Source organism: Brassica oleracea, chromosome C4 (assembly GCF_000695525.1).
Source record: "Brassica oleracea var. oleracea cultivar TO1000 chromosome C4, BOL, whole genome shotgun sequence".
NCBI lineage: Eukaryota > Viridiplantae > Streptophyta > Magnoliopsida > Brassicales > Brassicaceae > Brassica > Brassica oleracea.
The window spans coordinates 33044293-33057987 of NC_027751.1; the positions used below are offsets into that span (position 1 = coordinate 33044293).

Consider the following 13695-nt stretch of genomic DNA (forward strand, 5'->3'; position numbering starts at 1 on the left):
AATCAAAATTATTTTTGAGATAACTTTTAGTTAAATACTTTACTGAATTTTAGTTTTAAATTTATAAATATGATTCTTTAAAACTTTGAACCAATTTAAGATAATGTTTTCATTCAGGTAGTTAACGTTTTATGTTATTTATCTGAAAATTATCATATGAAATACATTGTAAGAATGCTAAAATTAGCTTAAATAGTAGGAATTTTTATGTGCTACAACTAACTTATATATTTTAATTTGTTGCAAATATATTATATATGTTCTTTTTTTGCTTTTTTTTTAATTTAATGTTCCTTTTTGTTTCTCTTTTCTGTAACATTAACTTAATACTTTATTATATTCATAAGTGTTTTTGCATGTAAATGTAAATTAGTTTATTAATATTGAGAGTGTAATGTTACTACATGTAGACATATTTTTTTAAGTGTATTATATTTGGCTATAAAAGACGAATAGTGCAACAAACATAATGAATGTTTTTCCAAAAAAAAAACATAATGAATGAGAGAAAGCTATCTCTAGGTTCGATTTATATTTTAGTATATTCTTATAATGTTGATGTCCATTTAGTCATCATGTAGGATCGTTTAGTATTTTTTTTTACTTCTGATTTCATATTTTCTGATTTTTAATAATATCTGTGGATTTATCAAATTTGATTCAGAGATAAGTAAAATCTATTTTCTCTCTGTTGGAAAAAACATTCTCTTGGGATCCTGTTGCAAATCACATTGTCTGTTTGCTACTTAAAGAGTCAATAAATTCTCGTGTTTTTTATAAATGTGTCTTGTATTTGGAGTAGTTTTTCAATTTTCCTGAAACTTGTTCAAGAAATTAGTTCACTTAGAAGCGGTGTATTTGAAGTAGCATTGTCTCTTTTCTAGATGACACTTTGCTATTATGTATATATCACAAACTGCATTTTTAGAAAGCGATTTGTCTTAAGTAAAAAAAGAAGCAATGATGTTAGAAGCAACGTGTGTCTTAGACATTGTGCTCTAACTCCTTTATATTTTCCGAATCCTCTATGATTTGCTACATCTGGAACCATTTGCAGATTGTTATTTTCTGTAATGTGAGTAACATTTCCTTTGCTTTTTCAATAATCATAACTTAAAGTTTTTACTATGCATAGTGAATTATTTGATTGTACGTGCAACCATCATCCTTAAAATGCTTTTCCAAGGTAACACAGTAACTACGACAAATTGTTTCTGATTCGAAACAGACTTGTATCTATTATTTACAATATTTCAAACTTAATTTGGTTCGGGAACTGTACTATTAATGAAACATCGAGTTCTTGTTTATCAGTAAGAGCAGTGTCGTTCGCATATAACTGTGTCAAACCATCACGAATCCTGATAACATTCTTACAAAACACATCAATAAAACAAAGTCACAAGAATCAAAGTGTCAGGGACTCGGAAGAGTTCTACAGACCTTCAAAACATTTGGGGCAAAGGTGGAGGAACAATTTGAGTAGGATGACCTCTTCCTTTGTCTTGTTAAGCTGCAGTAGCGCTTCTTGAGAGTCTATTCAATGTCGGATATTTTTGTAGGAGAGCCCTCAACTGCAAAAAAAATATCCATCGAACATTAAACATACATAGAATTCAAAGGAAGTTAAGATTTTGTAAGTTACTTTACCTAGAAATTAGGGGACAATTTTAAATTTTGTGGTAGGAAACTTTTGAGAGCTTAGTAAACAGTTAAAAAAAAATATGATAGATATATATATGTCATAGAATAACTTCAAAAGAAAAATCATAGAATCTAGGTCAGTTTTGAGATACTAAAAACAAAGCGGTGACTATTCTACAATCCTAAAGTGATGCTAAATTGTTTCAGAACAGATGACCTGCCTCCTCAGCTCTCCTTCTGATTTGGTTGGTGTAGCTCATCATCCTAACCTCAACACTCAATACATGAGAACAGCAAAACATGAATTTGATACATGACTTAGATGTAGATCACGTCGACTGATAAACTGAAGAGAAGGAAACACTAACCGGATGTAATCCACAAACTGAATTTCTACACTTTCTCAATTTTCCTGTCAAGATCAAAACAGAGTAAGAAGCTTATATCTATGGCTCTCAAAAAAAGTAAGAGTAACCCAAAACACAAGCATGTCAAATATGCTAAGGATTTAAAAATACATAATTGATTGCAAAGAATGTTGAAGATACGACTTTTCCCGGATCTTTCCGCTAAACATCCAGCAAAAGACTCCTCCAGTGCCATTATCTTCCCCAAAGACATAAGAGCTTCCATGAAAGAGTTTGACCAACAAATGTCAGATCAAAAAGAAGATCACAAACTATACGATGTAACTAATTTTCCTTTTATCAAACTTCCACATTCACCAATATTTTGACCATCGCTGTTCCCAAGAATACAATAGATGTAGAGTTATGAGCAAATGGAATAGACATCATGTAAAAGAGAGTCCACCGCTTCACGAAACATGCTTTCGCAATTTCAAATTCTTGAAGCAAATAAAAGAAAAAGTCTCACCAAGGCGATGTAAAGATTTTGATTGATAGCATATTTATTATTTCACGGTTTCTGATTCATACGCCCTTCAAACCAATTTCCTGCAGTGAGCCTAAAGGAGTCGCCATTTATTCAGAAAGGGTGAAGCTTTCGTTGAACCCACCAACTTCGTACGGCGGTAGTACCTGAGTGAAAAAAGACAGTGGAATTTCGTGTCAAAAACTACATATTTCTTCAAAAGATCAAAAGAAAACAAAAACATTTAAAATCTAAATAGGTGATACCCAACAGTTATGATTAGGGATTGAACTTCACCGCCATCACTCTATATTTATATCAAATAGGGAATGAGTTGAAAAACGGAATCGTAAGGTCATAGCGTTGAATTTATTAATGCAACTAAATGAGGAATAAACCGGTGTAAAAATTGCAGGTAGGAACCAAAGAGATTCGTGGGGATAAGAAAAATTTAAGTCAATAAAGGTTGTAAAAATCAATTGTTTTTCTGATGTGTCAATTTGATTGGTACTGAATATTTGGCTGACGTGGACACCCTTACCATTGAGTATATTGTGCTTTTAGTATTGTTAGATTGGATAAGGTGGCACTCTATATGAAGACAGCTTGTTTACCAATATATATTGACAATTGAGGTTTGTTCGAAATGAATCACATCCCTCTAATAATGGTTATCAAATAGACATAATCCGGCCCAGGTCAAGAGATGTCGACCCAATTAGGCATTCAGCACAAAGTTAGGCCAACTTATGAGAAAAAAGAAAGAGGATACATATAAAAGAAAGACTTTTAGGACCGAGATAGATTCATTCGAAAATTTCTAATTTTTTCGCCATAAGAGGTAGGGTTTACATTAATCTTTTTGTTCTTGCCGAAATACTCATCTCCTGTACAAACTCGGTCAAATCTCCTTGTAATTGTCTTTTCAATCTTAAATAAAGCATCTTTCAAATAACCTACAATCGAATTCAATCATACCCCTGATACTTTCCGAATTCAGATTAAACAGTTGGTGTCATCTGTGGGAAATTTTGAAAGTAACGCCAAGAAAAAAAGATCAATCATTATGACTGCCGGCGATTTAACCAACACAGGAGGGAACTTGCCAGCAACGGATGCCACTAACATGAAGGAGATGATGAAAAGCACAATGGACCATTTTACTCAACACAAAGCCAACAAAACAACCAAAAACCGTCTTGATGTACTCAACGCTTTCCATTATTTGTTGTTTCCTCATCAGATCCACATCTTGCACACTGCATTTCACATTAGTTGATGGTGGAATCTTTGTTAGGATGAAAAAACCAGATCAATGCATGTCCACTGAGTCTTTCCACAAACAGTTGACAGTATCCAGCGTCTTTCTCTTCGTCGGTAAAGTACGCTCGTTCCATGGCTATGTTAAATTTTGTTATGTGATCCGTAGGATCGGAGTGGCCTGAGAAGGACAGAACACGTAGTTTGTTCGTCTGATGAATTTTGATGTCAGTGATTTTCTTTGTGAAAGGAGTTTTTAAATTTGCAGCGAGAACACGTTTGACCTCGGGGGCTGAACTAGTTACTTTATGGATCTTTGAGGTAATATCTTGTACTGAGTTCTGGAGATCGACGATTTGCTGGTTCTCAATCTAATGGTTTGTTGTTTGAGTGACTCCTTTAGTTGTAGGGTTTTCGGCACGGAAGAGCTGTCATCTTACTGTCTCAGGATAGTTGATATCCGCTGCGAGTGGCGTGATAATGTGATTTTCCCCCAGGGATTCAATTTTGGGCACTATCGAAGATCCCAATGAACTCGGGAATTTCCCTATGCAATCGAATTTTGCAAATATAGAGTATTTTTTTTGGCGGATTACAACGCATATAGAAATACCAATTTAAATCATTTTTAAATTTAAGTTTAGTGTATCCAAATAAATGTACAACTAGATGAAGTGAGTTTTTTATAATATTGTTTGTTTATTAAATAGTTTTAATATTTTGCAACTCTACAATCTTTACCGACTATAAAATGAAGAATAAAAATGTTGGTCTCTTAAAATTATAACTCATTTTAATTATTTTTAAGACTTCATATGCACAAAAGAAAATTATGTTTTGCGTCCGACACAAACCACCAAAACCAGATAGGCAACATCGATTGTAAAATGACGAAAGCGGATTAGGTTTTCTGTTCTCGATGTGTTTACTATTGACTCTCCTTAAGTGATTTCGTTCCTACCTCTATAAAATTGTGATTTCGTTCTCGTTTCTGTTTCACAGATATAAGTTTTGTTTTTTTTTTAACTTCTTATATGAATTCGGTGAATTACATAAGTGTCTATTAAAAAAGATGTACATCTATAAAAATTAGTACCACTCCAGATACATATCTAAGAATCAAATTTTTGAAGAAAATCACCGGAAAACTCTATTCACAGGTTAGTGTTTAAATCTAATATATCAAGCTGTTATATAATATAAGTGCATACTCGAAATATAAATGTTTATCTAGTATATGTTCACCAGTTCGGTTTAAAAATAATCTTATTCTAGAACAACAAAACAAATTGCTTATTTTATTAACTTACGTTTTTGAGGTTTAGTTACTTAAGAGTATACGGATGATAAAAAAAAATATAATACTTTACCATTTTAGTATATGTAAACTATGTATAAACTAAGAACTGTTAGATTTATTAAATGATAAACCAAAAAACTTATACTAAATAATTTAAATATCTTATTCTTACAATTATAATAGCTAGACAGGATATTAAGGAGAAACAAATATTAGATGAATGATCAAATCTCTCATTCTTCGAACAAATTCAAAAAGAGGTGATTAGAATCTTGTCATGATATTTCATTAAAATTATTTTAGGAACAAAAATCAAGATTAAATTATTTAATTTGAATGAAATAATATATATATATATATAGTGCTTCCAATATAAAAAAAATCACTTTGATTTGAATAACTGTATTTCTGGGATTGTTAGGATCAAAAAACATATTACAAAACACCTAATAAAAATAATTTGTTTGGTATATAATTACTTTTATTTATTTACAATCATGTTTTTGGTAAATAAATCAAACTATCATTTTATTTACTTTGTTTGGTATATAATTAAACTTTAATAATATTGACATCAATATATATATATAGTATATTTTAATAGAAATATTTATTATTGACACTTCCTACTCATATAATTTTATTATCATTTTTATATTTGATGTAACCAAAATTTAAACCGTTAATCACAAAACTTTTAATGTGAGATTTTTCAATATAAATTTCAAAATATAATATTAAGATCTCAATAATTTTTCAATACAAAATTTTAAATTAACATATTTTTATATTTTTATATAGTATTTAATTTAATTCAAATGATATATATATATATATATAATATAAATATCTTTTAATGAGACTTCATATTCATACGGTTTATGATCATTTATATTTTGCTTGAACAAAAAATTAAATCATTGATCACAAAATTTTCAGTGTGGACTTTTACCTTTTTAGTAATTTATAGTCGTTTAAAAAAATTAAAAATATAATATATAACAGAAAATCTAATTTTTTTATTATATGCTTAATGTGGTTGTTTAATTTCTTTTAATAATATAAAATTAAACAAAAAAAAGAGATGATACAAAAGTTGTTAACAAAAAAGAGAGATGATACAAAAGTTGTTATCAAATATGCATTATTCATAATCATTAATTGTCATATATATGTAAATCATATTAGGTTATTCTGTAGTTTTTATTTAAAGAAAAAAATGATAATATTCTTTTGTACACTACTAAGTAGTTTGATAGTTAGTTTAATAAAAATTATAATATATATTTATAAGAATCAACTTATTTTTCTACAGATTCTAATAATCATCCTAGTGATAACACGTACCTACGAAAACTTGTTGTAAAAAAGTACATCATGAATTCAAGAAAAAAAATCTTTAAGCATAAATTCAAGGGCAAATCTCCAAAATAGTATATTTCTAAGATTATGTCACAAAAATAGCCTTCAAAAACTAAAATGACCAAAATAACATTTTATCTTTTGAAAAATTTAATTTTTTTATATCTTTTAGAATTTGAAATCTTATCCCAAAACCCCACTCCCCAACTCTAAACCCTAAAACCTAAACTCTAAATCCTAAACCCTAAACCCTAAATCCTAAACCCCACCCCTTAACTCTAAACCCTAAACCCTAAATCTCATCCCTAAACTCTAAACTCTAAACCCTAAACTTTAAACCCTAAACCCTAAATCCTAAATCCTAAACCCCACCCCTTAACTCTAAACCCTAAACCCTAAATCTCATCCCTAAACTCTAAACTCTAAACCCTAAACTTTAAACCCTAAACCCTAAATCCTAAATCCTAAACCCCACCCCTTAACTCTAAACCCTAAACCCTAAATCTCATCCCTAAACTCTAAACTCTAAACCCTAAACTTTAAACCCTAAACCCTAAATCCTAAATCCTAAACCCCACCCCTTAACTCTAAACCCTAATATCTAAATTAATTTACCGTTGGAGTATAAGTGTATATTTATCTCTTTTTTATAAAACATTAAGTGCTATTTTGATCATTTTTATTCTTAAAAGCTATATTTGTGACAAAAACTTTTTTAGTGCTATCCTAGTCATTTTCTCTAAATTCAATACCAATAAGTAATATAAAAATAAAAATACATATTTACACTTTTCCAATTTTCCAACAACTAAACTATAAAATTTAGTTAATCGCATGATAAAAACAATAATGACCAATCATGAAAATAAAGATTCCCATAATATATAACTAGACTTTTCAAGTAAAAATAAATGTTAAAAGAAAATATATAATATAAAGAGAAATTTTTTAAGATAGCCCTTTTTAAGTTTTTGTCACAAAAATAACACTCAATAAAGAAAATGACCAAAATAAATTTATTTAAATGGTGAAAATGTATTTTTATCCTAGGGTTAACTAATCTAAACTTAGGGTTTAGAGTTAAGAGTAGGGTATTGGAGATAAGATTTCAAATTAAAAAATTAAAAAATAAATATTAAAATTTTCAAAATAAAAATGAGTTATTTGATTTTTTTTTTCTTGAATGCTATTTTGCGACAAAAACTTAAAAATAGCTATTTGAAAGAATTGTCCATATATAAACTTTCCGAGTGGATCATGAATCAACCTCTAATTTGAAATAAGATTCTAGAAGAAATCTTGTCTAAAATCGCTCCCATTTTTTTTTTTTGCTCAACTTCAACTTTATATTAACCAAAGAGTAGTACATGATCTGGTATCACCTAGGAACTGGGCTGGGCAAAAAACCCAGATCCGAAAAACCGAACCGAACCCAATCCGAAAAAGTAGTATCGAACCCGAACCGAAATTGATTAAATATCCGAATGGGTTCAAAATTTTGGTATTGATTCTCAATCCAAATATTCAAACCAAACCAATTTATATGTTAATTTTAGGTACTTTGACATATGCTATTCAAATTTATAAGTAATATATTGTTTTGTTTATAGATTTTGAGAAATTTAAAGTATATAACGAATTTTAAAAATTTTAAAATAATTTAAATGGGTTATCCGAACCCGAACCGAACCCGCAAAGATCCGAACCGAACCCGAACCGAAATTTAGAAATACCCGAATGGGGCTGAAATCTTTGAACCCGAAAACCCGAAACCCGAATAGACCTGAACCGAACCCGAATGGATATCCGAACGCCCACCCCTACTAGGAACACGTAGATACTTTGTTGTAATTCTACCCAATGAGAACAAGTCCCCTCCAAACCGAAGAGAACCGTCTCTTAAACCCCTACAATTCGACCACACAAGTGAACGAAACATGAAACCCGAGCTTAACTAAACCTAATCGAGGCTAAACTTCAAACCCAAGCATTGGTCACCAAAACAATAGAATGCAGCACACGGACCAGTACTTCAACACCAAACAGTGCATCTCTCGGCTAGGTTCAGTATCATCGGGCTCAGTTTCTCACTTCTTAGCCGGAAAGACGGCATAGAACCGTACTGAAAAGGCGGACTTGACGATAGCAGTACGCGACCGGAATAGCATCTCCAAGCTTCAAATGGTGTGAAACCTTACCACCAGACAAACCGCAGAGCCGTTGTCGGTGCTGGAAAGTAAAGCCCCACCGTGTACCTCCACCAGGCTTCCTCCACCGGTTGACTACGCCGACGTTAGAGAACCCAGCCACACGTTGCCTCCGGGAACCCGAAGAGTCAAACCATCTACCACCGTTTTCCAAACTACCGCTCCATTTGTCTCACCGCCGCACCAGGGAGTAGATCCAAACCAGCGGAGGGTTCCCACTAGCTTCACGCGCCGTCGTCACGGAGAAAACGCCACAGATCTGAAAAACGGAAAATTAGATCTGGGAGTTTCTTCAGCCCTAAACGCCGACCTCCCCTACATCCGTCGCTCCACAGTCTCACCACGTTTCCAGAACCACCACTGAAACTCCTTCAACCACTATGGGTTTCCGGCGAAGAAAAGGTGACCCATAATCGCTGGTATATCGAACTGATATTGAACAAGATAATAAGAGAGGCAAATAAAAAAGGAGATTTAAGGAAAGGTGGAAGACCTCCGGTATCGGACGGAGCCCGGACTGGAGAGGCGGTGAAAGCTTCTGTCGGCTGAGTTTGAGAGGGTTTGTCGAAGGAGGAGACATGTTTTTTTTGGGTAGTTTTTGGAGGATTTTTATAAAAAATCGCTCCCATTTAGATCTGTCAAATGGGCGGACCAAATTATGATTGACCAGTTATGAACCTATATTTATTTAAAACCCATGTAGATATGAGTATAAATGGATAATCCAATATTATCCGCGAAAATGTGTTTGGATGGACAGGCCAAAACTTTTAAAACTTAGGTGGAGTTGATTTGAGGAAATCAGATAATCTAGTTTATTCCAAATCTTTTTTTTCAAAAATATTCTAAAATCCAATTTTTTTGAAAGCTTAAAGCTGCAAAATTGTTTTTTTTTCTTCCTTAAACCGTAAAAATCACGTTTCTTGTCAAAACCGAAATTTGTTATTTTTGCCAAATTCATAAAATAATATTTTCTCTTACATCCCTAAAATAAGATTTTCTATTACATACCTAAAATTATATTTTATTTCTAAAACAGCAAAATCATGTTTTTCTCCAAAACTGTAAAATCATATTTTCCTATGAAATTTGAAAATCACATTTTCTATCAAATCTGTAAAATCACAATTTTCATTAATACAGCAAAACCATGTTTCCTACCAAAACTACAAAATATTTTTTCCACAAAAACCAGAAAATCATGTTTTCACCAAAAGTGTAAAATAACATTTTTTCGTCGAAATCACAAAATAATGCCAAAACTGCAAAATATGTTTCTGCAAAATATATTTCTGCAAAAATCATACACATATTTTTCAGCTAAATTCATAAAATGTTTGTTTTGTCAAATATGAAAAAACATGTTTTGTGTTAAAACCGCAAAATTATATTTTGACCGTGAAATTATATATTTTTTTTAAATCACAATTTTTTTACTAACAATATCATTTTCAATTTTTGAAATGTAGACATCACATTTAGTTATGATCCTATTTTGGTTTGGAGTTGTAGTTATTTTTGGATTTAGACCATCAATATCTAAAATGACATTCTGCATTTAGATATGACAACCTAACTGACATCCCAATTCACATTGTAAGTAAGTGTTTCTCTGCAATATTGGTAGTGTGGTTAGTAGACTTGGGCGTTCGGGTCTTCGGATCAGTTTCAGGCCAGGTTTTTTTGGGTCCGTGTCTTTCGGGTCTTAGACATTTGAACTCAATATATAACTGTAAATTTTTGGTTCAGTTTCGGATCAGTTCGGGTTTATAATTAAAATACTTAAAACCATCAAATTTAGTTGAAATATGTCATATGTATCTATATTTGTTTTTTGTAAAATAACTTAAAATAAACTATTAATAATTAAAATAAAACATTTTAAAACTCTAAGTTTTACATTTAAAGCTTCATATTACTTGAAAATGCTACAAAAATAATAACAAAGATTGTCAACAAAAATATATTTCAACTAAATCATAAAATAAAATATAGAAAGTAGAACACAAAAATCATAGTTTTGGATATTCTTATTTTAAGTCGGGTATTAATTGGTTTTTATCGGGTCGGATTTATTAAGATCGGTTCTTTTCAGGTCTATTTGGGTTCGGGTCTATTCGGATCGGTTTTTTCAGTTCCGGTTTTTTTGGATATAGAATTTTGGATCCAACAGGTACTTGTAAATTTTTGGTCGGTATTTTTGGGTCGGTCCCGGTTCGAGAGTTTTCGGGTAAAATGCCCAGACCTAGTGGTTAGGTTTATTATTTGCAACTTAGATATTGCGGTGGAGCTAATTATCGTGTCAAAGAGTTTCCTGCAGTTGCTCTACTTTTTCGTTGGTTTCTCTTAGTCCATGACAAATGCAGATTCTGTCTGAGATAATTGTCTGGTGTATCGTTCGGCGCTCATCTTGTCTTGATTTCGTAACTAGTGGTTGAGAAGCGACCATGCTGGTGCAAGAGACACTCACTTTCATTGGATACTTTTACCACCAGTGAAAGCTACTTGTGTAAATATTGGCCAACTGACAAGTTCTCCGAAGTTCATGCCGAAACTAGGGCAAGGTTCTTTTGGGCAAAAAGATTCGTTTAATACAATGCAAGAAAGACTCTGTGTGGTTGCATCATGTAGACAACCTCAGTTAGCTCACCTTGGAGGAAAGCATTGTTGATGTCTAATTGTTTTATCTGCCAAACCTTGGTGACCGCAATCTGAAGCACCAGACGAATCGTTGTTGATTTTATAACTGGACTGAAAGATTCCGAATAATCGATACCATGTTGCTGCGTGTAGCCTTTGGCAACAAGACGGCCTTTGGGGCGTTCTTCTTGTCCATTCGCAAGATACTTGGTAGTAAACAACCAGCGACAGCCTATGATGTTGTGCCCATGTACGTTCAGCTCTAGATCCCAAGTGTGATTTTTGATGTGTGCAACAAACTCTGCTGTAGCTGCACCTCTCCATTTCTCATCTTTCATGGCCTGTGAGATCGTTGTTGGTTCTGTTTTTGGATTCTTTCTTCCTGCAACTGAAAGTGATAGCTTTTGTATTGGTTTAGAAATTTTATTTTTGGCTCTGATTTGCATTTTGTGGATATTTTCTGGCTGTTGTGTTTGTGGATTTTGTGGTAACATAGGTTGATTTAACCGGGTAGATGAGGTAGGATTTGTATTTGGTGGTTGTGTAGGCTGAGTTGGGGGTTGCAACTCATTTTCTTCTTGAGCAGTGGGCTCGACGGAAGTAGGGTTAGGCTGAGCCATTGGTGTTGGCTCATTTTGAGAATGAGCAGTGGGCTCCAAGGGAGAAGAGACGGGTGAATTGCTAGAGTGAGAAGGCAATACCTGAGAAGAAGAAGACGATGGCGTCGTTGGTGGCTGAGGCGGGTGAAGGTCCAAGCCCGGGTGTCCCTGCGCTGCTGAAGATTGTGGAGTAACGGGTGTGAACATGGAAGTAGAGAGTGGAGTGGAGTCATGAACCTCAGAGAGTTTTTCCGTTGACATCTTCTCAAATGGAAACACGGTTTCATCAAACTTCACATGACTTGATGTATAGATGCGACCCGTAGTTCGATCCAGGCAATAGTATGCACTCTGGGTCGTCGAATAGCCTAGGAACACACACCTTGTTGATCTATCTTCCAGTTTGTTAGAGTTATAAGGACGCATCCATGGGAAGCATAAGCAACCGAAAACTCGTAGTTGCGTATAATTTGGTGCCGTACCAAAGATCCTGGAGAATGGAGATTGCATCCCGAGTATAGGCGTTGGAAGACGATTGATCAGATATACTGCCACAGAGAAAGCATAGGTCCAATAGTCTTTTGGTATCGATGCCGTAGAGAGAAGTGTGAGACCGGTCTCTACAATGTGCCTATGTTTCCTCTCCGATAAGCCATTATGCTGAGGTGTGTGTGGTGGCGAAGTGAGATGTGTGATTCCGTGTTGTCTGAGGAAGTCTCGTAATGCAATATACTCGCCTCCATTATCAGAAAACAATGTGCCGATCTTTGTCTGAAACTTGTTCTCTACCAATGATTTGTAGGCAATGAAGACCTCTTTTACTTGTGACTTTAGTTTGAGCGGGTAAAGCCATGTATAGCGCGAGTAATGATCGACAAATACAACATAGTATTTAAAGTTGTCGATGGAGGTTATTGGAGAAGACCATACGTCTGTGAAGACAAACTCAAGGGGTTTATGAGAAACAATGGTGGAATTTGTAAATGGTAATCGATGGCTCTTATTAATTAAACATTCAGAACAAGACAAGGTTTTCTGTTTGGTAGAAGAAAAAGGTAGAGAAAACTGAGAAATAATAGTGTTTAAAACTGAAAAAGAAGGGTGGCCGAGCCGAGAATGCCACGAAAGAAAAGATGTTTTTGGGTTTGATGCAGTAACCATGGCCTTTGCTTGAGACAGAGAGACAGGCCACTCATACAACTCATTCCTAGTCTTGCCTTGAAGCAATGGGACACCCGTGCTGAGATCCTTCACCTGAAAAGAAGCAGGAAAGAATTCCACCGAAACACCATTAGTATTGCAGGGACAATAAACCGAAATCAAGTTCTTATCAATGTTGGGAACACATAATATTTTCCGCAAAGATAAGTCACGTGTTCGAGTTGGTATTAAAGAAGAACCCGTATGAGATATCGGTAGTGTCGAACCATTAGCTATGATAACGTCGTCGCCTCCATGATACGGCTGGTATAGTGCAAGGTTGTTGAGGTCAGATGTAATGTGATGAGTAGCCCCCGAGTCAAGAAGCCAATTAGTAGCCGTGTATGGAGCATTCATAGCGAGGTTCGCTCGTGGTTGATATGGGCGGAACGGAGTGACCAGAGGCTGAGCCATGATCTGTTGAGCACCTTGATATTGGGAAGCTTGAAACTGAGGACAGCGTCTGGCACTATGCCCTTGTGTGTTACACAGTTGACACTTGCCTAAGTAAGGCTTGAACGTATGCGTATCAGATCGGTATTGTCGATTAGCATCACCATTGCTGTTGTTTCTCCGTGTGTTGTTGTAGTTGTTGTAGGAGCCACCATTG

At 33.9% G+C, this 13695-nt stretch overlaps 1 long non-coding RNA gene across 5 annotated transcripts; it reads right to left on the reverse strand.

The window, feature by feature from the left end:
- Nucleotides 1-1199: 1199 nt before the first annotated feature.
- Nucleotides 1200-9389, reverse strand: LOC106342790. Of its 5 annotated transcripts, none has more exons than XR_001269884.1 (4): nucleotides 9140-9389; nucleotides 2521-2684; nucleotides 1444-2270; nucleotides 1200-1361 (listed from the first exon to the last, which is right to left on the reverse strand). It is a non-coding gene; the product is annotated as an uncharacterized LOC106342790 (long non-coding RNA). The 5 variants fall into 5 exon arrangements; XR_001269885.1 differs by having other exon boundaries at nucleotides 1444-2056; nucleotides 2163-2684; XR_001269883.1 differs by having other exon boundaries at nucleotides 1444-1574; nucleotides 1862-2684.
- Nucleotides 9390-13695: the final 4306 nt, after the last annotated feature.